Source organism: Chiloscyllium punctatum, chromosome 3 (assembly GCF_047496795.1).
Source record: "Chiloscyllium punctatum isolate Juve2018m chromosome 3, sChiPun1.3, whole genome shotgun sequence".
Lineage (NCBI taxonomy): Eukaryota > Metazoa > Chordata > Chondrichthyes > Orectolobiformes > Hemiscylliidae > Chiloscyllium > Chiloscyllium punctatum.
This window is the reverse complement of record NC_092741.1, coordinates 138,669,007-138,695,201: the sequence shown is the minus strand read 5'-3', so window position 1 is coordinate 138,695,201 and position 26,195 is coordinate 138,669,007.

Genomic DNA, 26,195 nt, shown 5'->3' with positions numbered 1-26,195 from the left:
CCCTTGAGTATCTCATCGCCTTAACGATTTCTCAGAGTCTGGCACCTCTAAGATGACACTTTTTTCCATAAACATGCACAGCTCCTGTTTTAACACATTGGACAGGGACTCTTGAATGACCTGGAGTAAAATTTTAAATGAATGCTCTAAAAGATATGCAACATGTATCATCCCAAACATCAGCGAGAGAAAAAAAACAATATACGGACAAAACGAAACCGCGCAATCTTAGCAATTTGAAATAAGCCCAGAGTTTCTTGAAAATCAAGAGTCCCACACAGTGCACAAGCTTTTATGATTCTTAGTTATTGCTTAATTCAAGCATCAGATAAGCATAAAACAAAACAAGTCTTGGTGGGACCAATTACTTTGGTAAAACCCCATCCATTGAGAGTGGCATTAATATTGAAAATGTCATCTGTCCTGGTTATAACTTTCCCTTCCTCAGTCCCAAGTATTTGTGAAAATTAGTGTCAGTGGTGTGCACCTGTAAAATCCAACCCCAATTTTCTATTCTACTCTGTTGCTGGGAGTGTTGACAATTTTGATGAAGTATATAAAAAGGTCAAATATTTGCAGTGAAAGCGCATTCCAAATGATTTCATTAGTGAGGCAAAAGCAGATAGAGAACTGTATGGTACCTTGTCACTCAGAGAAATCCAAGGATGGTAGAATGCTGTATTAAGCGCACTAGTGGGTGAAAAGGATTGATTTCACTCCCTATTTCCCTTCATCATGAAAGCATTCTAATGTTTCCAGCTGGACACTGTAGAGTATCACCAGCTTTCCTACTCAGCTGGAGTCTTGGTCGGCTGGGCTTTCATTAAGGAGGTTGGAAAGCGCACTCACTGGGGACTCACGAACTGGAATCCTTCAAATATTAAGCATGCAATGGGATTTATATTTATAAATGAAGTGTTAATGCAGCATCATATGCAGGACAAAGCAAGCGGACTACCATACACTTCAAAATGAAAAATTGATCTTGTGTGAAGGCAAGATGGTGTAATGGAGGACAGATGCAGTCAGGAATTTCTGTTAGTGTGCAGCTCCAGCCACGGCGAGCCGTGATTGTGGTGTTATTAGCTGAGGTGAGCTTTGGTCTGCTTTATAAGCAGCAACGCTTGTTAGATTCCACCCCCGCCCCCCAACCAATGCGTTCACTACAAGCTGTTCTTTAGTATCTGACGCAGCCATCTGAATACAGAGAGCAGCTGCTGGACTCAAAGATTTGACAACTGGCGTGCAGCAGAATGCCTGTCAAAAGCTAATAAAATGTCAGGCCGACTGATTGTCTCCGATAAGCTGGATTTTGCTTTCAACAACAGCTTGACAAATACATAAGTCTGAGCTACGCTTTCAGAAATGAAAGAAACATCACAGAACAAAAAAAAATCTTGCCAGCTTTCTCTGATATAGAAAAAAAAAGCAGAATGAACGGCAGCTGTTTAATGAGAATTCGTTGCATAATCCCAGCTGCAAGAAATAGATGCAAATCCAATTCTGGAAGGAAAAAAAATGCCATTGTGTTTGTGGTCTTGTAAAATGCCCTGGACTATGAATACAAATTTCTCACCTTGTAATTATGTAGAAGTCAGCATGGTTTATCATTCTGGGTTTTACACTGCACTACTATTAATACATGACTTGTCAGGCATCCGAAATAATGCTTTACAAAACACACCGTCTTGCAACTTCGAAGTGGCATTGTTTTCATGTATTTTTTTTTAAAAAAAGATAACTAAAATGTCTCCTGCCCCCTGGAATGATCCCTTTCCCTTGGCGTAAACAAAAATGATATTGTGTTTCTGGTGTGGACCCTCGCATGACAGGAAGTGAAGTCGGACTACGGCCGCGGTGATCACGCCACTCATCAGACTTCCTGACTCTAAATTTTAATCGCTAGGAATCTGTGTTAGTGATTTCTGTCCACTTGGCAAGAAGCACTCATCTCTTCAAAACTTTGAACACCGCAAGGGATAGCCACGAGATAGCGTGGAAACGGCACAGATTGTAAACAGCACTCCCATGCCCTGCTCTGGAAGTTTGAGCTTGTAGAATTGAGGCTGAGGATGACTTGGGTGACGGTTTTGGAGTACTCCATACACTTGGTCCTGGACTGAGGTCTGTGCGAGGGGGACAGTGCACACTCCTGCACTAGTGCCATGTGTCTCGACCTCTAAAGAATAGAATATGCAGCTGCAGTTGACTCATGTCAATGTTTTGAATGGCAAGCTTGTGAAGGGGCTCTTGTGGTGCAGGGTTCTGCCCCTAGACTGAGAGTTCAAGTCCCACCAGCTGCAGAGGTGTGTAACAAATTTGAATAGGTTGATTTGAGGTCATCTAGATGGTAAGCGTGCTAAGGTTACACACATTCAGAATTTGTTCTTCAAAATATATCATGACAATTTCCACCCACCCATGCAGGATATAAAAGTGATAATTATACCCATTTTTCTAATCAAATTGTTCAGGGGTCATAGAATCTCTACAGTGTGGAAGCCGGCCATTGGGGCCATCACATCCATGCTGACCTATGAAGAAGATTCTATCTAGAGCCATCCCAGTCCCTGAGACCCAACATTTTCCAAGGCGTATCCACTTCAACTGCTCATCTTTGGACTTGGGAGGAATCTGGAGCACCCAGAAGAAACCCACACAGGCACAGAGAGAATATGTAAACTCCACACAAACAGTCAGTCAGTCAAAGCTTGGGTCCCTGGCGCTGTGAGGCAGCAGTGCTAATCACTCACCCACAGTGTTATTACATAGCTCTGGAGCAGATGGGACTTGAACCCATGCTTTCCGGTCTAGGGGTGGACACTATCACTACACCACAAGGGGGCCAGAATGTACACCACATTGTTATACGCTAATAGCTAGGTTACATCTTCAGTGATATCTGATCATGTGGGGCCAGGATGTGAAGGAAAAAGGTTCTGATGAAGTTCTGATCAACCATACTTCTGAACAGATATAAAAAGTTTATTAAAGTTCATCCATTTACACTAGGATGATTCCAGTCCTTGTCTGTGTAAAACTCCCAAAACCAGCTTGTGATATTTCTACATCTGCCACCGTGTTGCTTCTGGATGCAATTGCAGAGGGTCACATAGGATCATTAGCACAAAAACAGCTCATTCCGCTCAACTAGTCGAAGTTTATTTTTTCTGGTTCACTTGAGATGATCTTTTATCTAAATCCAGGATTGCAACCATCTATTTCCCATCTCAATCCAGGATTGTAACCATCTATTTCCCATCTCAATCCAGGATTGCTACCATCTATTTCCCTCTTACTCAAGTGCACATCTGGCTTCCCTTTAAACACATCTGTGTTATACCACACACTCCTCATGATCCTGAGCTCCACATTCTTACCATCCATTGAATAAAGATGTCAGCCCATTAATGATTGTTCTTACACTAAATGGGAACAATATTGATCAACCCCGCTCCCTACAAGCTCTGATTGCGTTAACCTTGCATGCCATCGGAAGGTAAAGTACCTTTCCCTTCCTCCTGTCTTGGTTCACAAGCAGATCCATAGCAATAACATCATGGCACACTTGCAGCCGTGATTGTGTTTGCAGCAATTATTCACTGCCACTGAAATATCCCTTATTGTTATGAGATATAGGTTACCTCAGGAAGTGCTGGCTTACTGATATCCTGCTATCTTTAATAATGAGCTTCCTGGAAGCAGTACAACTTCTAATAGTTCTCAAGCAGTCAAACTACCAAAATTAATCAACCATTCTGGCAACGTTATCTGAATTCACATTCACAGAAACTCACAGCACCCCAAAAGTTTCAATTGGCACTGCATTGGTGGAACATCAACAAACTGGAGAATTCCTCAAGAACAATCATCTATTCTTTTTCCCCTGGGCAAGCTAGTCTTCTTCCTCTGAACAAAGACAAAGCCAAAGAACTGCAGATGCCGGAGATCAGAAACAAAAGTAGAAATTGTTGGAAGAGTTCAGCAGGTCAGGCAGCATCTGTGGAGAATGGTCTGAAGAAAGGTCACTGGACTCAAAACCTTTACTCTGCTTTCTCTCCACAGAAGCTACCAGTTCTGCTGAACTTTTCCACCAATTTCTCTTTCTGTTTCTGATTTCCAGGATCTGCAGTTCTTTGGCTTTTTTCTTTATTCAGAGGAAGAAGATTGGCGAGAAAGCAGAGTTGGCGTTTGGAGGTCAGTGATCCTTCTTCAGACAGTTATCCACAGATGCTGCCAAACCTGCGGAGCTTTTCCAGCAATTTTGGTTTTTGTTACTCCCTTCTCCCTTCTGATGCAATGAAATACTTGATGCTATATTTGCTGTGAAACATTTCAGAGCAACCTCCTTCTGTCTGATCTGTTCATACACTTTGTGTAATAAAGTCAGTCATTCCGCAATGGCCTATTTTTAAAAAAAAAGCTTTAGATCAATCCCGGCTAAATTTAATCCATGCTCTGGATCCCATTAAATTCACATGGATTTGCCAAGTGCAATCTCCTGGAAAGAAGGCATCAAGCATTGACCTCCTACTTGACAAGTGACTGTTCTTCTGATTCTTCGCCAAGTCAAATCTTATACCTCCTCCACATCCATTATTCTAACTCTCTCTCTATCTCTCTCTCGGTGCAATTGGTTGTTCTCCTGTCAAGAAAACCAGCTCTTTAAACACACATCTTTTTTCTTCATGACCAACCTCAATTGTTAGGGATCTAGGGATGGGTAAAAACTATTAACTAGAGCAACAACAGCAGCAACACCTGCATAAGTACAGACCAGGGTTTGTTCAATTCCTGGAGTGAAGGGTACTAAATTAAGTTTATTTGTTTGTGGTGCATTAGTGTTCTTCCACCGTACTTCAAATGTGTAAAACAATTAAAACTCCAGAGAAAATCTGCTGCTCTTGCCTAATACAATCAATCTTCATTGGGTAAGCTGGGATTTGGGTGTTGACTCGGTTATGATTAGATTGCATTCTCTACAGTGTGGAAACAGGCCCTTTGGTCCAATCAGTCCACACTGACCCTCCGAAGAGTAACCCACCCAGATCCACTTTCCTCTGACTAATGCACCTAACATTATGGGCAATTTAGCATAGCCAATTCATTTGACCTGCACATCTTTGGACTGTGGGAGGAAACCGTGCACCCAAAGGAAACCCATGTAGACACGGGGAGAATGTGCAAAATCCACACAGACAGTCACCCAAGGCTGCAATCGAACCTAGGACCCTGGTGTTGTGTGGCAGCAGTGCTAGCCACTGAGCCACCGTGCTGCCCCTAATGCTTAGTCTCCAGCCCTTTATTTGGAGGTTTTAAAGTTCTACACATGGGGAAGCTTGTGAACAGCTTGATGCTGAAAGTAATGAGGCAGGCGGGATGAGGTCAGCCATCAGAATTTCCATCAACTCCACATCTTCAGCCTTCACTGTGAACCATTAACCTGTCAGGGGCAGCAGTTGGCCGAAATGGTTCTGAGGCTATTAATATTCATGTGTGTTTGTTGGTTGCATTGTAACAGCAGGTGGTATGGTGCTGGAGAAGCACAGCAGGTCAGGCAGCATCCGAGGAGCAGGAAAATCGATCTTTCAGGCACGAACCCTTCCTGATGAAGGGCTCCTGCCCAAAACATCAAATTTTCTGCTCCTCAGATGCTGCCTGACCTGGGGCTGTGCTTTTCCAGCACCTTTCTAATCTTGATCATGCTAAGTTACCCCATAGTGTTCGGGGATGTGTAAGTTAGGTGTGTTAGCCGTGGAAAAGTGCAGGGTTTTAGGGCAGGAGGATGGGTCTGGGTGGGCTGCTGTTCGGAGGGTTGGAGTGGGCTTGTTGGGCTGAGTGGCCTGTTTCCACACTGTATGGATTCTAAATTGAAAGTTAGATCCTTTTTTTGTAGAAAATTAAGGCCTTTGATTTGTGGTGCTGATTCGCTTTCACTGTGATAAAGGGCTATGACAATATCCCACTGTATTTCCACTTAGCAGTATCACATTTTCTCCAAAAATGACTTCAGCATCCATTGAAACTATGCAAATGTCTCTGACCTTATGATTTGTAATGGAATCAAGGGTGCATTTCAAGGGCACTCAGAAAATTGACTCCTGAGTATTTGTAGTATTGATTACAAATACAATTAGAAACTACCACCTCTCCTTTAAATGGAACTCAGTGAAACTAAATAAGTTCAAGATGAGGAAGATTAATGAAGAAGGTGTACTTTCTCTCCCGATCATGTTCTGTAATAATCATTTGAGAATTTTTTTCACTGTTGTACTCTCGGGATCAATGTTCAGAAATCCAAGCAAGCAGCAACAGCAAAAGATGCCCAGATGTCTGATCCACTCTGTCAGCTGAAGGTGATGTTGAAGGTGGCTAGGTCCTATTGAGGTCCTGCACTAAACCAGAAACTCACTCCCTTGCATCCAAAGTTCTTGTCTTTATTCACCTACCCATCTACAATCTCACTCCAAACAACCTGCGTAACCTCCTCTAATGCTCCATGTTTCAATGCAAGTCCTATGGCCTTCAAAGAACAGAGCTGTTTTTGCTGGGCTCTGGCCAATAATTACTTTCCAAAATGCATCCCAAAAGCATTATACATATTTGTTAGGCAACACAACAACAAATTCCCACTGCTATTTGAGGAAGTTTACTATATGGCAAATTGCTGCTGCAACAGTGATTTCACTTTAAAAGTATAAAAGTTGGCTTTCAAGTGATTTGGTACTGAGATCACAAAATTCGCCAGAGAATATAAGTTGTTGTTATTTCTCTTTCTGTCCATGTCCCCTCCCTCTAACATAGCTGTCTCCCATTTCAATCCTACTCTACAGGACTCCACCCTTACACTTCTCTCTTTGCTTCCTCTCCCTCTTCCTTCTAAACACTGCTAAAAATCTACATTTCCAAACACACTACTGATAATCTGTACTGTAACTGGGCAGTGCCTATTTCTCCTCTGTGAAACACTTTGAACATTTTTCACATTATATTACAACTATCCTGCACATTTTTGTACAAAGTTTTCTCCAAGGATTTTAGTTTTCTCCAGTCAGTCATAACATATATTCTTCATTCCCTACAAAACTCAAAACTTCTCAAGAATGAAATGCTGTTTTTATAATTGATGGAATTTTTTCAGCATTTCTCTTAACAGACCTGAATAAAATTCAAAAAAGACCTTTTATCTGACAGACAATTCCTCTCTCATTCTACTCTTTCTATCATCCTTCCAGCATTGCAATCTTTCATGTCACACTGTCATGAATAGTATTTGCTCAAGACTGAATCAGAGAATCGTAGGATCATACAATCATGCAATAGTGACAGAAGGATGCTATTCAGCGTTTTGTTTGACATTCCGGCTCTCTGCAAGACCAACTCACCTCCTTCCACTCTCATTCTTTCCACAAAGCCTTCTAAAATATTCCTCTTCAAATAACTATGTAATTCTCTTTTGATTACTATGATTCAATTTTCTTCCATCACACTCACAGGCAGTACGTTCCAATCCTAACACCAATGGGGAAAAAAAATTCTTGCAAATATTACAGAAGTACAATAAAAACACATGACCAGGGAACAAGAGTCGGACTTGCAACAACTTCAAATCCATATTTCTACCTGGCCAATTAATCCAGCACTGACCCCTGTGGAACCCTATTTATCACAGGTTGCCAACCTGAAAAAGTACCCCTTATCCTAGGCACTGTTTCCTGCCCATGAGCCAATTCCCTATGCATACCAATATATTGACACAAACACTGAGGGCTGTTATGACTTAACCTTTTGTCAAATGCCTTTTGGAAATCCAAATACAACAGATCTACTGGTTTCCCTCTATGTGGTTGAGACTTCCTTGAAAAACTCTAATGCATTATTCAGGTAACTTCCCTTTCAGGAAACTGTGCTGACTCTGCTTGATTGGATTATGATTTTCCAAATGCTTGCTGTTACTTCTGTAATAATTGATTGCAGTATTTTTCCAACAGTAGCTGCTGCATAATCAGCCTATTATTGCCTGCTTATGTCTTCCCTCCATTTTGAATAGAAGATGTCACATTGGCAGCTTTCTAATCCTCTGGAATGAGAGTCATGAATTCTCTTCATAAATGACTTATTGTCATTCCTGCTAATTTATCTAACCAGGTCACTTCAGCAAACTCTATCCTCAGTTCATTGTAATTACCTTTATTTAAGTTAAACACAGCTGTTTCTGACCCAAGTTTATCAATCTTGAACTGAATATTAAATTCTATCATGTTATGGTCACTACTTCCTAAGGGATATGTTACTTGGATAGCCTTCTCCCTGGCTGGCTGCATGACATGTTGCTCTAAGGAACTGTTACAATGAGCAGCTACCCTTTCCAATTTGATTAACCCAATCAAGATGAAGATCAAAGTCACCCATAATTATTGCTCTATTCTTTTTACATGCTCTGTTTGTTTGTTGATTTATAGCCTTTCCTACGATGTGGCTACAGTTTGGGGCCTGTAACTACTCTTACTAATGTCTTCTTTCCCTTGCTACTTTTACCTTTGCCCAAATGGACTCTGCATCATCCAATCCTCAATCACCTCTCACAATTGCTCTCATTTCAATTCTTATTAACCATGATGCCCCACCACCTTTTCCATCTCTCCTGACTTTCCAAAATGTCAAATATCCATGACTAAGTTCCCAGTTTTGATCTACTTGTAACCATGTTTCCATCATGGCTATGTGATCACATCCCAATACCTCGATTTGCACCATCGGACAGCCTACCTTACACTGAATGCTTTGTGCATGAAGATACAAAGTCCTTAAATTTGGTCTGTTATTGAGCTTCCCTACACTTTCAGGATTTCTTTGTATAAGACACACATTCTGTCCCTTGTTTTTATTTTCTGGTAACAATCAACTTCATCATTAACCTCCAAACACACCTTCTCCTTTACCTTTGATTCTGTAATTTTACATGCACCCCCTCCCCCAAGTAGATTAAAGCCCTATTTGTGGCCCTGGTTATATAAGTGTCCAGGGCTCTGGCCCTAGCATGGTTCAGGTGGAGTCTGTCCCCACAGGAACAGTTTCCTCCTTCCCCAGTACTGGTGCCAATATCCTATGAATTCAAACCCGCTTCCCCCACACCAATCTTTGAACCGCATGTCTATGTCTTTATTTTTGTTGACCATATGCCAATTAGCTCCTGGTTCAGGTCATAATCCAGAGATTATTATCTTTCGGGTTCTGCTTTTTAATTTAATCCCAAGCTAATCATATTCCATCAGCAGACCTCTTTCCTGTTTCTCCCTATATTGTTAATACCTACATGCATCATGATTACTGGATCTTTCCCCTGTCACTCCAAATTCTTCTGCAGCCCAGATGAGATATCCTGAACCCAGGCACCATACAGACAACACAACTTTCGGGACCTTGATCCTAGCCACAGAGAATGGTATCTATTCCCCTGATATACTACCCCATGATTACAACTGCATTTCACTTTTCTCCACCCTCTTGAATGGTTCCCTGTACCATGATGTTATGATCAGTTTGCTCATCCTCCATACAACACCTGCAGTTATCCACACACGGGGCAAAAGAATAGTTAGCCTGGTAAGACAAGTGCAAGGGCTGAGGCTCCTTCAGAACAACCTCCTGGCTCCCTCTGCCTGCCTCACAACCTCCTGTCCCTGACTGAATTTGAGGTAGTATTTCAAAGGGATGCACTGCCTCCTGAAGCATGGCCTCCAGGTAACTCTCCTCCCTATGTGTCACAGTGTTGAAAGTTCAGACTCCACCTCATCAACCCTGAGCTAGAATTCCTGAAGCAATTAACTCTTGTTACAGAAGTGGTCACCTTGAACCTCATTGTGATTCACCAGCTCCTACGCCAGTTCTGGTCACCACATTACCAAAAGGATGTGGACGCTTTGGAGAGGGTGCAGAGAAGGTTTATGTGGATGTTGACTGGTATGGAAGGTGCTAGCTATGAAGAGAGGTTGAGTAAGTTAGGTTTATTTTCACTAGAGAAAAGGAGATTGAGGGGGGACCTGATTGAGTTTTACAAAATCATGAAGGGTATAGATGGGGTGAATAGAGACAAGCTTTTTTCCCAGGGTGAAGGATTCAATAACAAAAAGTCATGCTTTCAAGGTGAGAGGTGGAAAGTTTAAGGGGGATACACGCAGAGGGTGGTGGGCATTGGAATGTGTTACCAGCAGAGGCAGGCACGGTAAATTCATTTAAGATGCGTTTGGACAGATGCATGTGTAGGTGGGGAGCAGAGGGATACAAATACTTAGGAATTAACCAACAGGTTTAGACAGTACATTTGGATCGGCTCAGGCTTGGAGGGCTGAAGGGCCTGTTCCTGAGCTGTAAATTTTCTTTGTTCTTTGTTCTTTCTTTGATGAGGCAATAGGGAAGATTGATGAGGATGATGCAATCAATGTGCAATCCATGGGCTTCCAAAGCAGATTTGATAATGTGTCACATAAAGGACTGGTCAGCAAAGTTAACCCTCTTGAAATAAGATCATGAATAGGAAATTGGTTGAGGAATCAAAGAGTCGTCATGAGTTACTACTCGAGTAAGGTATACAGAGCAATCTCGGTTATCCGAGCATTAACATCCAAATTTCAGATTATCGGAACAAGATCTCAAGTCCCGTAAATGCTTCTTTGTTTACGATCAGGTCAGTTATTAGGGATTGGTGTAAGGAACTTCAGTTTACTAGTTTTTTTTATTAATTAATCAGCCTTGGATGAACACAGCACAGATTCAAAGTTTGCCAGCGATATTAACTTAGGAAGCATTGTGAACTGTGAAAAGGATAGTGGTAAGTTTCAAGAGGATGTGGACAGGATGGTGGAATGGATAAACAAATGGGAAATTATATTTAATGCAGTCAAGTGTGAATGATTCATTTTGTCAGAAAGAACATGGAAATATAAATTAAATTGTACAATTTAAAATGAGTGTAGGAATAAAGGAATTTAGGGACATACATCTGTAAGCTTTGCATGATCAGGCAGGAGAGATCACATCGGGAGTGAGACACAACCTGAGCGAATATACAGTTTGGGGTTTTTGAAGGCAAGAGGAAGAGGAGCTTTTTGCTTGCTTTTTTGGTTCATAGTTTTTAAGGTTTTTTTTTAACAGGGTAAATGGAATCCCAAGATCAGAGAACCATCACAAATCAAAGGGTGACATCACAAGAAAACAATAAGTTCATTGGTTGATAATAACTGCTAAACTGACTATCTATTATAGGTTACTTTCAGATTGAAGGTAAATAGATGAAAAATTTGCAGATTACAAACTAAAAGGCCAGACCCAGTAAGAATAAAAAAAGGTAAGAACGTTGTACATGAAATATAGATGTAGAACCAGGCATCACACCCAGTCCTGGTAAAGGAAGTATGATCCTTTCTTGTTCATTTTGAATTGATCCAATCCTCCATCCTTACTGTGTTCAAACCAAGCCAGGGGCTCAGTGATTAGTGCTGCTGCCCCACAATGCCAGGAACAGGTTAGATTCCACCCTTAGGTGACAGTCTGTGTGGAGCTTCCATGTTCTCCCCGTGTCTGGATGGGTTTCCTCTGGAAGCTCCAGTTTCCTCCCACAGTCCAAAAATGTGCAGCTTAGCTGAATTGGTCATGCTAAATTGCCTGTAGTGTCCAGGGATTTGTAGGCTAGGTGGATTAACCACGGAAAGTGCAGGATTATTGGGCAGCGGGGTGGGTCTGGGTGGGATGGTCTTCAGAGGGGCAGTGTGGACTCAATGGGCCAAATGACCTGATTCCACATTGTAGGGATTCTATTAAACAGACATCTAATCTAATTCATTATATCTCGGGTCCTCAAAATTGTGAAACACCGCATCTCTCTCTGTTCTGATTTCAAATCCCATTCCACAGACTCAGAGTGGGATTTTCAGTTCCTGGATGCAACTGAGACAGGTTGGTGGTGGCCTCCCAGAACTCTGTTTCCTTTCTACCTAAATCCATTGCTGTCAATTGAGACTAGTAAGCCTTTATTAATTGTCATTTAAGGATGGATAAAGATTCATTTTCTTAGCTCCAGGCATACAGATGGAATTGGTCCAGTTGAATGGTAAGCATTTTGGGCAGACTGGAATGTAAAGATGGAGAGGGGAACATGTGGTCAGTGGTCCTTGATCATCATTAATTTGTGCATGATTGTGGAACTGGATATATGGGGAAGGACTGGCCATTGAGAGTCCCTTCTCCCTGTGCCTCCTAACCCCAGGAACAGGCTAATACAAGCAAAATACTCCTGATGCTGAAAATCTGAACTAAAAACAAAAAAGAAACAGAGTGAGACTAAGTCTAATCCCTGTTTACCCCTTCAGCTGGATCTAAGTGATATCATAGCTTTTTTTTTAAGGAAAATAATAGATGGGTGTTTCCAACATGTTGGCCAGTATTTATTCATCACCCATCATGGAGACAACAGCGGTAACAAAACAAGAATGTTTAGTTAACTTCATAAAACAACTTTCAGATCTCTTCAGAGATGCAGTGAAATTTATCATCAAAGTCGCATAAGCAGGTGTTCGGGCAAGAGAGGGAAGTGTTAAAGAACATCTTACAGGAGGAAAAAGAATGTGAGAGACAGAAAAGATTTGGAAGAGAACTACAGAGCTTGGGGCCAAGAGAGCTGAAGGCATGGATACCAATTGTGGAGCACTTAAAATCGAGGATACTCCACAGAATTGGAAGAACAACACTTGACAGAGATGATGCACCGTGGAGAGAATTGGAAGTCAAAAATGTTAAGTTTAAATCAAGATGTTGTCAGATTGGGAGCTAGCATATGTCAGCAAGCAGAGATCATAAATTAATTAAGCCTTGCACTTAGTAGAATTGAGGCATCAAAGAACACCATTGAATTTGCACAAGGAGACAGTAATTTGTTTTCTCACCTATGTCAGATCGCCTGTCAATCGAAGCATTCCAGCAGAGGATTTTGTATTATTCTTACTGATAGATTTTAATGTTTAAAGAGCAGAGGATTTAAAATTATTCAGTGTAGGATACTTAAACCAACCTTACCCGCTCTTCAGAGCATTTAGAACATGGAACATAGAACAATACTGCGCAGAACAGACCCTTCGGCCCTCAATGTTGCGCCAACCTTGAACTATTCTCAGCTTGTCCCCTACACTATTCCATTATCATTTATGTGCTTATCCAAGGATTGTTTAATTCTCCCTAATGTGGCTGAGTTAACCACCTTTGCAGGTAGGGCATACTGCTCCCTTACCACTCTGAGTAAAGAACCTGCCTCTGACATCTGTCTTAAATCTATCACCCCTCAATTTGTAGTTATGCCCCCTCGTACAAGCTGACATCATTATCCTAGGAAAAAGATTTTCACTGTCTACCTTGTCTAATCCTCTGATCATTTTGTATGTCTCTATCAAATTTTCTCTTAGTCCTCTTCTTTCCAATGAGAACAGACCCAAGTCTCTCAGCCTTTCCACATAAGACCATCCCTCCAGACCAGGCAACATCCTAGTAAATCTCCTCTGCACCTTTTCCAATGCTTCCACATCCTTCGTGTAATGGGGCGACCAGAACTGTACACAATATTCCAAGTACGGCCACACTAGCGTTTTGTATAGTTGCAGCATGATATTGCGGCTCCAAAACTCAATCCCTCTAACAATGAAACTTAACACACCGTATACCTACTTAACAGCACTATCAACCTGGGTGGCAACTTTCACAGATCTATGTACATGGACTCTAAGATCCCTCTGCACGTCCACACTACCAAGAAACTTTACATTGACCCAGTGCTCTGCCTTCCTGTTATTCTTCTGAAAGTGCATCACCTCACATTTAGCTGCATTGAACTCCATTTGCCACCTCTCAGCCCAATTCTGCAGTTTATCCAAGTCCCCCTGCAACCTGTAACATTCTTCCAAACTGTCCACTACTCAACTGACTTTAGTGTCATCTGCAAATTTACTATTTCATCCACCTATGCCTGCGTCTAGGTCATTTATAAAAATGACAAACAGCAGTGGTCCCAAAACAAATCCCTGTGGCACACCACTGGACTTCAGGCTGAATATTTTCTATCAACCACCACTCGCTGCCTTCTTTAATCCAAACTGCTAAATCACCCTCAATCCCATGCATCTGCATTTTGTCGAACGGCCTACCATGTGGAACCTTATCAAAGGCTTTACTGAAGTCCATGTATACCACATCAACTGTCCTACCCTCATCTACATGCTTGGTCACCTTCTCTAAAAACTCAGAGGTTTGTGAGATATGACCTGCCCTTGACGAAACCGTGTTGACTATCTGAAATCAAATTGTTACTTGCTAGATGATTATAAATCTTATCTCTTATAATCCTTTCCAAAACCTTTCCCACAACAGAAGCAAGGCTCACTGGTCTATAATTACCTGGGTCATCTCTACTGCCCTTCTTTATGGGCGGCACGGTGGCACAGTGGTAAGTACTGCTGCCTCACAGTGTCAGAGACCCGGGTTCAAATCCCACCTCAGGCGACTAACTGTGTGGAGTTTGCACGTCCTCCCCGTGTCTGTGTGGGTTTCCTCCGGGTGCTCCGGTTCCCTCCCACAGTCTAAAGATGTGCAGGTCAGGTGAATTGGCCATGCTAAATTGCCCTTAGTCTTTGTTCTTTGTTCTTCTTAAATGTCTCTTTTAATCCTTCTTAGCTGATCTGTAACTCTCCAAAGCTCATCTGTACCATCTTGTCTCATCAACACATAAGTCTCCTTCTTCCACTTAACAAGAGATGCAATTTCTGTAGTAAACTATGATCCCTTACCTTATCACTTTCTCCCTGCCTATCAAGGACATGCAATATCTCTTCCTTAAACCAGCTCCACATTTCCATTGTCTGCATCCCCTGCATTTTGCTACCCTGTTCTATGCATCCTAATTCTTGCCAAATTGCATTATAATTGCCCTTGCCCCATCGATAACACTTGACCTGTGGCATGTACCTATCCCTTTCCATTGCTAAACTAAACGTAACTGAATTATGGTCACTGTCTCCAAAGTGCTCACCTACAACTAAATCAAACACCTGGCCTGGTTCATTACCAAACACCAGATCCAGTTTAGCCTCCCCTCTTGTTGGTCCTTCGACATTCTGTGTCAGGAAACCCTCCTGTACACATTGGACAAAAACTGATCCATCTGATGTACTAGAGTTGTAGCATTTCCAGTCAATGTTGGGGAAGTTAAAGTCCCCCATAATGACCACCCTACCCTGAATAATTTTGCCAATTCTCTCCTCCACCTGCCTGGAACTCTGCGGAGGCCTATAAAAAACTCCAAGCAGTGCGACCTCTCCTTTCCTGTTTCTAACCTCAGCCCACACTACCTCAATAGACGAGTCCTCGTCAAAAGTTCTTTCAGCCACTGTTATACTATCCTTGACTAACAAGCCCACACCTCCCCCTCTTTTACCACCTTGCCTGTTCTTAATGAAAGATCTGAACCCTGGACCCTGCAACATCCATTCCTCACCCTGTTCTATCCATGTCTCCGAAATGGCCACAATATTGAAGTCCTAGGTGGCCATCCATGCTGCAAGCTCACCTACCTTATTTTGGATACTATAAAAATTTTCACACTTTGGTTTAATGCCCTCGTCATAGTCAAGTAGGGTCTGTTTGAACCATGCACTAAGCTTCTCTGGCTCTGTTGGGCCTGGTTCTTGCTGTAACAAGGACAGAACGCCCCTGGTGCTCACCTTCCACCCTACAAACCTTCGCATAAACCAAATCATCCACTGACATTTCCGCCACCTCCAAAAAGACCCCAACAACAGGGATATATTTCCCTCCCCACCCCTTTCCGCCTTCCGCAAAGACCGTTCCCTCCGCGACTACCTGGTCAGGTCCACACCCTCCATGACCCACCCTGGCACTTTCCCCTGCCACCGCAGGAACTGTAAAACCTGCGCCCACACCTCCTCCCTCACCTCTATCCAAGGCCCTAAAGGAGCCTTCCACATCCAAAGTTTTACCTGCACATCCACTAATATCATTTATTGTATCCGTTGCTCCCGATGTGGTCTCCTCTACATTGGGGAGACTGGGCGCATCCTAGCAGAGCGCTTTAGGGAACATCTCCGAGACACCCGCACCAATCAACCAAACCGCCCCGTGGCCCAACATTTCAACTCCCCCTCCCACTCTGCCGAGGACATGGAGGTCCTGGGCCTCCTTCACCGCCGCTCCCTCACCACCAGACGCCTGGAGGAAAAACGCCTCATCTTCCGCCTCAGAACACTTCAACCCCAGGGCATCAATGTGGACTTCAACAGCTTCCTCATTTCCCCTTCCCCCACCTCATCCTAGTTTCAAACTTCCAGCTCAGCACTGTCTCCTTGACTTGTCCGGACTTGTCGAACCTGCCTATCTCCTTTTCCACCTATCCACTCCACCCTCTCCTCCTTGACCTATCACCTTCATCTCCTCCCCCACTCACCCATTGTACTCTATGCTACTCTCTCCCCACCCCCACCCTCCTCTAGCTTACCACTCCATGCTTCAGGCTCACTGCCTTTATTCCTGATGAAGGGCTTTTGCCCGAAACGTCGATTTCGCTGCTCGTTGGCTGCTGCCTGAACTGCTGTGCTCTTCCAGCACCACTAATCCAGTACTGGTTCTTGCTGTCACAACCTGCCTTTCTCCACATCGGCAAAACTGGATCTGGCAGAAAACGGGTGGGGCTTTTGCAAACAGGTTCTAGTTGTCATTTCTAATGGAGGACTCAGTGAGAATCCAGCACCAGGTCCTTTTCTTTCAATCAGAAAAATAAACCAACACCTGACACCTGAATAGTATTGATAATATGATGCTATCGCTCTTTCAGAATGGAGTAGTAGTAAAGTAATAGTTCAGGAAGACCATAACTTTCCTTGACCTAGCAACAATCTAAGAATAAAGTTATAAAGCTCCCTTAACATTAAACAACAAACCTCTCTGAAAATTATGCCTTTACTATGTTTGATGCTAAAGATGTTTCAGTTCCCAGATATTGATTAATTGGGACACATATTATTCTGGTGCCGATCTTATCATTCCATTTGTTAGCTGTGTCCATTTGAAGTAATGTGCCCCACTGGGTCAATACAGTTATAGGAGAAAGTGAGGATTGCAGATGCTGGAGATCAGAGCTGAAAAATGTGTCGCTGGAAAAGCGTAGTAGGTCAGGCATCAAAGGAGCAGGAGAATCGATGTTTCGGGCATAAGCCCTTCTTCAATACAGTTATAGCTTGTTAACTGGCTGCATCTTGAGGTACTGACCTGTGAAAGACTCAATGAAATGAGTTTTGTACTTCAGTGTACCAGAGGTGTGATTTTTAGTAAATGACTTTAATGTTAGGCTTTAAAACCACATCAAGTAGTTTGTTGCTTTAATGTTGTCGACAGATGTTGACTTGATGCATCCAAACGCACTGCAACCAGCAGCAGGAAGATTTAATGAACATTGATGGAATGTAGCTTGAACTGCTGCCAATTGAATAACAGCCGTACAGTTATATACTGCCATTTTATGATTTACTGTGCTGCTTTGATCACTTTTTAAATCAATTCACCAGTTTTTATTTATTGGGATCTCTGAAGTAATAGATATTTATTAGCAACAAGCCTTACAAATACAGTTTTAAAGAAGTAATTTCCAAAATAACAAGCGTCCAGCCATACAACTTAAATATAATACATTTCAGTAATTAAGGTTGTGAATGTCCATGAGCATAGGACATACAATGTGCAGGATTTCCTGTAAATGAAGAATCTCCTGCTGGGGAGTGAATAAAATTGTAGCTCCTGGTGAAATAAAATAACGACTGATAAGTCAACTTTTTAGTTTTAGTTTTAAGCTTATTTTCAAATTGACCTGAAAATTGGATTTTTTTCAATAAGAATAAGCTTAAAAGGAATAGTGATAACTCTGGACACTTTCCTTCCCGAGGTGAAAACTGACATGGTTTGTACAGTTGAGAAGTGGTGATGTTTGTTCATATTCAAGCCTGTGGTTGAAGTGGGGTGTGATATAACTATCTCAGCACTATCCAGCCAGGACATGTGTCAAAAAAATGTCTATGTCTGCATTAAGGTGCTGGAGAAAGCTGACAGTTTAATTAACCTTTGCACTACTTACCTGAACTCAAACTAGTTTTTAAGAGTTCAGTTCTTTGCTGATAATATTAATAAGTCCAAAGCAGCCTCAATTTCTTGAAATGATATGGAATTCATAGAAAGCCATCCACTCCCTGCCAGCTGATGTTCATGTCAATGTGAATTAAATTCTTGGCCAGTTTGACACTCTTTTCTCTGATTCCAAAGGTAGTGAGTTCAAGTCCCAGTCCAGAAACTTCAGCATATAATTCAGCTAATGTTTCGGTACTGAAGTCCAAGAGCAAAATATGGCAGATGCTGGAAATTTGAAATGAAAATAGAAAATGCTGGTAATATTTAGCTGGCTAGGCTGCATCTTTGGAGCGAGAAACATCTCCAACAAAAGATCATCAATTTAAAGCCTTAGCCGCTGCTGGTGTTGGACTGGGGTCGACAAAGTTTAAAATCACACAACACCAGGTTATAGTCCAACAGGTTTATTTGGAAATACTAGCTTGCAGAGCGCTGCTCCTTCATCAGGTAGCTAGTGAGGCAGGATCATAAGAGTCGTAGAGTCTTAGAGACGCACAGCATGGAATAAGACCCTTTGGTTCAACCCGTCCATGCTGACCAGATGTCCCAATACAATCTAGTCCCACCTGCCAGCACACAGCCCATATCCCTCTAAACCCTTCCTATTCATATACCCATCCAAATGCCTTTTAAATTTTGCAATTGTACTAGCCTTCACCACTTCCTCTGGCAGTTCATTGCATACACGTACCACCCTCTGTGTAAAAAAGATGCTCCTTAGGTCTTTTTTATATCTTTCCCCTCTCATCTTAAACCTATGCACTCTAGTTCTCAAAACCCCCACTTCAGGGAAAATACTTTGTCTTTTATCCTATCCATGCCCCTCATGAGTTTGTAAACCTCTATAAGGTCACCCCTCAGCCTCCGACACTCCAGGGAAAACAGCCCTAGTCTGTTCAGCCTCTCCCTATATCTCAAATCCTCCAACCCTGGCAACATCCTTGTAGATCTTTTCTGAACCCTTTCAAGTTTCACAACGTCTAGGATGGAGACCAGAATTGCATGCAATATTCCAATAGTGGCCTAACCAATGTCCTGTACAGCCACAACATGTCCTCCCAACTCCTGTACTCAATACTCTGACCAATAGAGGAAAGCATACCAAATGCCTTCTTCACTATCCTATCTACCTGCAACTCTACTTTCAAGAGCTATGAACCTGCACTCCAAGGTCTCTTTGTTTAGCAACACTCCCTAGGACCTTAGCATTAAGTGTATAAGTCCTGCTAAGATTTGCTTTCCCAAAATGCAGCACCTCGCATTTATCTAAATTAAACTCCATCTGCCACTTCTCAGCCCATTGGCCCATCTCATCAAGATCCTGTTGTAATCTGAGGTAACCTTCTTCGCTGTCCATTATACCTCCAATTTTGGTGTTACCTGCAAACTTACTAACTGTACTTCTTATGCTCACATTCAAATCATTTATATAAATGATGAAAAGTTGTGGACCCAGCACTAATCCTTGTGGCATTCTTCGGTTCACAGGCCTCCAGTCTGAAAAACAACCCTCCACCACCACCCTCTGTCTTCTACCTTTGAGCTAGTTCTGTATCCAAATGGCTAGTTTTTTGCTGTATTCCATGAGATCTAACCTTGCTAACCAGTCTCCCATGGGGAACCTTGTCAGATGTCTGACTGAAGTCCATATAGATCGTGTCTACTGCTCTGCCCTCATCAATCCTCTTTGTTACTTCTTCAAAAAACTTGATCAAGTTTGTGAAACATAATTTCCCAGGAACAAAGCCATGTTGACTATCTCTGATCAGTCCTTGCCTTTCCAAGTACATGTCCATCCTGTCCCTCAGGATTCCCTGCAACAACTTGCCCACCACCAACGTCAGGCTCACTGGTCTATAGTTCCCTGGTTTGTCACAGAATTTATAGCAAAAGCTCATAGTGTCATGCAACTGATACAATATATTGAACCAACCTAGATTGTTGTTCAGCCTTTCATCTTTTAGAATTGATTGCAAGTTTTGATTCCTTAATATGTAAATCCCAGAACTTCTTTCAAGTCACATTTTCAAGATAGCTTAAGGTTTTATAAAAGAAAGGTGACATCTCAGCTCAGACAATGCATTAAAGGTGTGAGGTTAGAGTCTGTCTGTATCCCAATCTTGAGTCAGACTGGTTCTATTTCAAAAGTAGGAATTTATAAAATGTCACATGGATTGACTGCCTGCATTGACTGCCTGCACGCTGTTTGCTTTTTGAACCAAGTAGAATGTATCTGCAAATACAAATTTCTTCCATAAACATACGTGTCTATGTGCATATAAGGGAGAGAGAGAGAGAGAGAGAATGTGTGTGCAGCTGTGTGTAGGAGAGAGTGCGAGTGTGAGTGTGAGTGCGTGCATGAGAGTGTGTTTGTGTGTGTGTGTGTGTGTGTGTGTGTGTGTGTGTGTGTGTGTGTGTGTGTGTGTGTGTGTGTGATGAAATATAAGCCTGTGAGAGGGTGTGCGCATGGGTTCGGGTGTGGGTGGTGTATTTGTGTGTATCTGAGAGAGAAAGTGCGTATAAGAGAGGGGCTGCATGAGTGTGTGAGTTTGTGTGCTTGTATGTGAGTGTGTGTGTGAGAGTGTATAGTGTAGTGGAGTCACCTGTAGTGTGACATGAACCCCAGGTCCCTGTTGAGGCCATCCTCATGGGTACTGAGCTTGGCTATCAGCCTCTGCTTGGCCACTCTGCATTGTTACATATCCCAAAGTCTGCCTTGGAGGGTGGTCACCTGACGATCTGAGGCCAAATGTCTCTGACCACTGAAGTGTTTCCTGACAGGAAGGGAACATCCCTGTCTGGTGATGGTGCAGTGTCCATTTGTTCGTTGTCGTGGCTTCTGTCTGCTCTTGCCGATGTACCATGCCTCGGGGCATCCTTGCCTGCAGCGTATGAGATAGACAATGTTGGCTGAGTCAGGAGTACCTGCTGCTTACATGGTTGGTGGTATCCCCACATGTAATGGTGGTATCCATGTCGACACCCTGACACATCATGCATTGTTTGTCATTACAGGGTTGTAGGGTGTTGTGAGTGATGCTGTCCTGAAGCTGGGCGGTTTGCTACGAACAATGGTCTGTTTAAGGTTTAGTGGTTGCATTGTCATAGTTCACTCTCAGATGAAACATTAAACCTAAAACTTGTCAATTAAAATTTCCCACAGCACTATTCAAAGAAACACAGTTGATTTTCTCTGGTGACCTAGCCAAAATGTCTGACCTTTGATTTTCTTGGTTTTTTTGTGAGGCATTGCAAATTGCTTTCTGTTTTTCTCTTAGCACAATACTTCAAGAGTGCTTCATTGGCTGAAAAGGGTTTGGGGGCTTTCTGTGCTTGTGGAGAGTGCCATATGAATTCATATTTTATGAATTTTCCAGCATTATTGGTAAAATATAAATCTTATTGATTGACTCCCCTTTGTAACATCATGCTCAACCACTGGGATCAAAATTCCTGGTTGACCAGGTAAAGCAATAGAGTATCTACTTTATTAGAATGTTTCTGGAGACAACATAGACAATTCCTTGCAGCCATCATCAAAACAAAGTACTCCTTGGCGTACAGGTCTCATTATTTCTCAAGAAGGAAAGACAGCTGACATCTGTAACATTGAAGACACTGCCAATATGCCTGGAAACATGTCTCACCTGATGTGCACCTCCTGGTCATGTGTAACTATTTGAATGCAAACTTCAAAGTGGGGACAAAAAAAATTGGATTTGACCCTGTTGGCTGGCATGCAGATTGCAATGTACAATTACCTCACACTCAGTTAATGTAAATAGAGGCACTAAGCTTTGAGACTGAGTATTTTCAAATGTACCAACACACTTGTCAAAATAACACAAACAACAAACTAAAATTCATAAGAATCACTGAATTTGACCTGATCCAACCCACACTCAATCACACTCGGTGCAAAAATATGTGAAGTTATTTCAAGTGGGAAGGCACCATAAATGTTCTTGAAGCACCTTTGAGATCATGACTGGGGGAATTATCAACTAGAAAGCACCAACTCCTGATGCTTGTTCAGTGATTGCTGCTGGAAATTGCATGCCTGTGTCTGCTAGAGGACAGAATTGGACGTTGGTGCTTCCTTCTGCAATTCAGTAATTTGCCTGCTCTCAATATCTGGCTGTGCATGTAGCAAGGTGCTGGAAGATTGCCTGCAGACTTTCACCCTCACAAGAGTAAGCACATTCAGCGAGAGAGAGAGAGAGAGTTGGCAACAGAAATTGTCAGTTGGGTTTACATGCTGTGGGAGGCACTATTTTAGAATTATTGATGTCAGCCAACAGACTTTGTCAGCACCCTTTTGGCATTGACATAGTTGTCACCCCTTATGTTGGATTATTTTTTAGCAAACCCCCAAAGAGTCGACATATGTCGACAAAACCTCAGTGCATGTAAATAGAGGCACTAAGCTTTGAGACTGCGTATTTTCAAATGTATCAGCACACTTGTCAAAATAACGCAAAGAACAAACTAAAATCCACAAGAATCACTAAATTTGACCTGATCCAACCTAAGCTCTACCACTCGAGCCGTGGTAAGATCTCCTGAGGAGAGGTAGTACAACCTGATGTAAAGGTTGCAGACTTACTGTTATTCCTGACAGAATTTCATTGCAAAGAGGAACCATTTGATTGAGCACCGTTTCAGCAAACTGTTATTTCCATGCAATATAAAATCTTATCCATCCCCACATAAGGAATTTTGTTTTCAATATAACATTATTTACAAGGAAAATAACGAATTCCAGGTAATATTATAAGCCAAAATTAGATTAAAATTTATATTGAATGGCAACGTAACTCTATTTTCAGGTCAAACAGCCAATACTGATTCCACACATTGCTGCATAGCTGCTGAGCATGATCAGGACTAAAGTTTACTCTAATTATTAAACAGTAACGGGAAACAGGATGAGTTCAGTCAAATTATTTACATTACATTGTAAGAAAATATTTTCTTTAATTTTCTATTTCGCTCTGGAGAACTTGTCCTTGTGTAATCTGTTTTCTCCACTCAAGCCAAAACCTCTGTGCTGTTAAACACAGAAATATAGATAAAAGACCCAGAAACAGAAATCCGTGCAGGCTCCGCACTGGAGTTGTGGAGTACTCCTGCCACACCGACAAGTCATATGCTTTGAGAAAACTGTTTTACTCTCATGGCACCATTAAGCTTGAAATTTCCTGTCTCCTTTGTCACATTTTATGACTCTTGGAAAAGAAGGATTAACCCTGGACCAAGATGGTTGTCTTTGCTTCAATTACTTAGGTTACTGCTTCTAACACAAAGGTAGCTGGTTAAAGTTACCCCGTCAGGGTTCCAGATGCAAAATGTTTTTCCTAAACCTGCAACTGATGCTGGTCATCAGGAATGGTATTGTTTCATTTTATGTTAGCTGTTGGTAGCACATTAAAAATATTAAAGAAACAAATTGGAATCTTATTCCAAAGAGTAAAGTCAAAGCTGGGGGTGTTTTTCCTTTTACCCTATTGAAGAGCTTCATTAAATGCTAGCTTACTGCATGACAGAGAATAAGTATAGTGCATGTGTGGAGTGTACTAAGTCACATGGATTCAGAGGTCAAATCAGTTGTATTACCATATCTTGGCTGGGTTGGTGATGATCTTTTATTATTGGCACTAATGTTCAGCTAGTGACAGATAAAAGCAACCAACTCCTGATTGTTACGCAGTTAGCCTTGCTGAGAATTGCAAGTGTGGTATCAGCTGACATTGGGCTCAGTTCAGCTATGATGTCTCCAGTGTCATAGTATTGGTGCAACTGGAGAATTATTGATTTCCTTGGCGTGCATGACTTTTGTTTAATGCTTTTTATCTGTGAAATGGATACTGTTGAAGTAATTATGGGTTTTGTAGTGAAATATTGCATGTGCTTCGATTCTACCTCCTTCCCAAGATCCACAAACCTGACTATCCCAGCTGACCTATCGCCCCAGCCTTCTCCTGCTCCACCGAACTCATCTCCACCTACCTCGATACTGTCCTATCTCCCTGGTCCAGGAACTCCCCACATACATTCGGGACACTACCCAAGGCCGCCACCTCCCCCAAGATTCCCGTTTCCCCGGCCCCCAATGCCTCATCCCATCCACATCCCGCACCTCCACCCTTGAACCCCACCCCTCCAACCGTAACAAGGACAGAACCCCCCTAGTCCTCACCTTCCACCCCACCAACCTCCGCATAAATCACATCATCTGCCAACATTTCCGCCACCTACAAATGAACCCTACCACCAGGGGTATATTTCCCTCCCCACCCCTATCCGCTTTCTGCAAAGACCATTCCCTCTGTGACTACCTGGTCAGGTCCATGCCCCACAACAAGCCACCCTCCCTTCCTGGCACCTTGCCCTGCCACCTCAGGAATTACAAAACCTGCACCCACACCTCCCCCCTTACCTCTGTCCAGGGCCCCAAAGGAGCCTTCTACATCCACCAGTGTCATTTATCGTACCCGTTGCTCCCGATGCGGTCTCCTCTGCATAGGGGAGACTGGACGCCTTCTCGCAGAGCGCTTTAGAGAATATCGCCGGGACACCCGCACCAACCAACCCCACCGCCCCGTGGCTGAACATTTCAACTCCCTTCCCACTCTGCTGAAGACTTGCAGGTCCTGGGCCTCCTCCATTGCCACTCCCTCACCACCAGACAATTGGAGGAAGAATGCCTTAACTTCCGCCTTGGGACCCTTCAACCCCACGGCATCAATGTGGACTTGACCTGTTTCCTCATTTCCTCTCCCCCCACTTTACCTTAGCTCCAACGTTCCATCTCAGCACCGCTCTCATGACCTGTCCCACCTGTCAATCTTCCTTCCCACCTATCCGCTCCACCCTCCTCTCTGACCTATCACTTTACCCCCACCTCCATCCACCTACTGCACTCTCAACTATCTTCTCCTCAGCCCCACCCCTCTCCCATTTATCACTCCACCCCCGGAAGCTCCCAGCCACATTCCTGATGAAGGGCTCTGGCCCGAAACGTTGATTTTCCTGCTCCTCGGATGCTGCCTGACCTACTGTGCTTTTCCAGCAACACACTCTCGACTCTAAAACCTTAGCAATGACCGAGGTCAAGCTAACCGACCTATAGTTTCCTGCCTTCTGCCTGCCTCCCTTCTGAAACAGCGGTATTATATTGGCTGTTTTCCAGTTCTCTGGGACCCTCCCTGACTCTCTGAACGATTACCACCAATGCCTCTCCAATCTCCTCTGCTATCTCTTTCAGAATGCTGGGGTGTGGTCTGTCTGGTCCGGGTGATAGTAATTGTTGGAAGGCTGTTGTTCTGGAGAGCATATCCATTATTGCTTGAAGCTTTCCCTGCATGGATTTAGTCCGATAGACATAAGATGGAGTCAAAGTCTTTTTATCTGTGTAAGCATTCTTGTCAACTCTTTCTTGTCTGATAGGGAGATCAACAATTTTATAGTCCATTTCTCTGAACACTTGTAGTTCAGGGATGTAGTTTGCAAAACTCTCACATGCCCAAGTGATCAAGAGTGTCTCCTTTTCTATAACAACATAATGTGTCTCCAAGCCTGACGAGACTCTGGAGGCCCAGTACACCAGTTATAAACATCAGAATTCAGATCAGAGTGGTGCTGGAAGAGCAAAGCAGGTCAGGCAGCATCCAAGTCAGGTGGTTCTGAAAACACATTGCTGTTATATCTGTAGCAGAACTATCACAGTGAAATACTTGGAAAAAGTGAACTGTGTTCATCCAGGACAATTACTGATGTAAGTATGCCCTTGATCATCCTTTTACATGTTCCAGCACCACCCTTGGATCTTTTCCATAATTAACCAGCGTTGTAATTGTCAGGTGAGGACAGGTTTTGCCACTCTTTACCATTCCGAGAGCACTTTGGAGTGGGCTGCTTCTTAATATCCTAATATCTTATCAACAATATGTTCATAGAAGTAA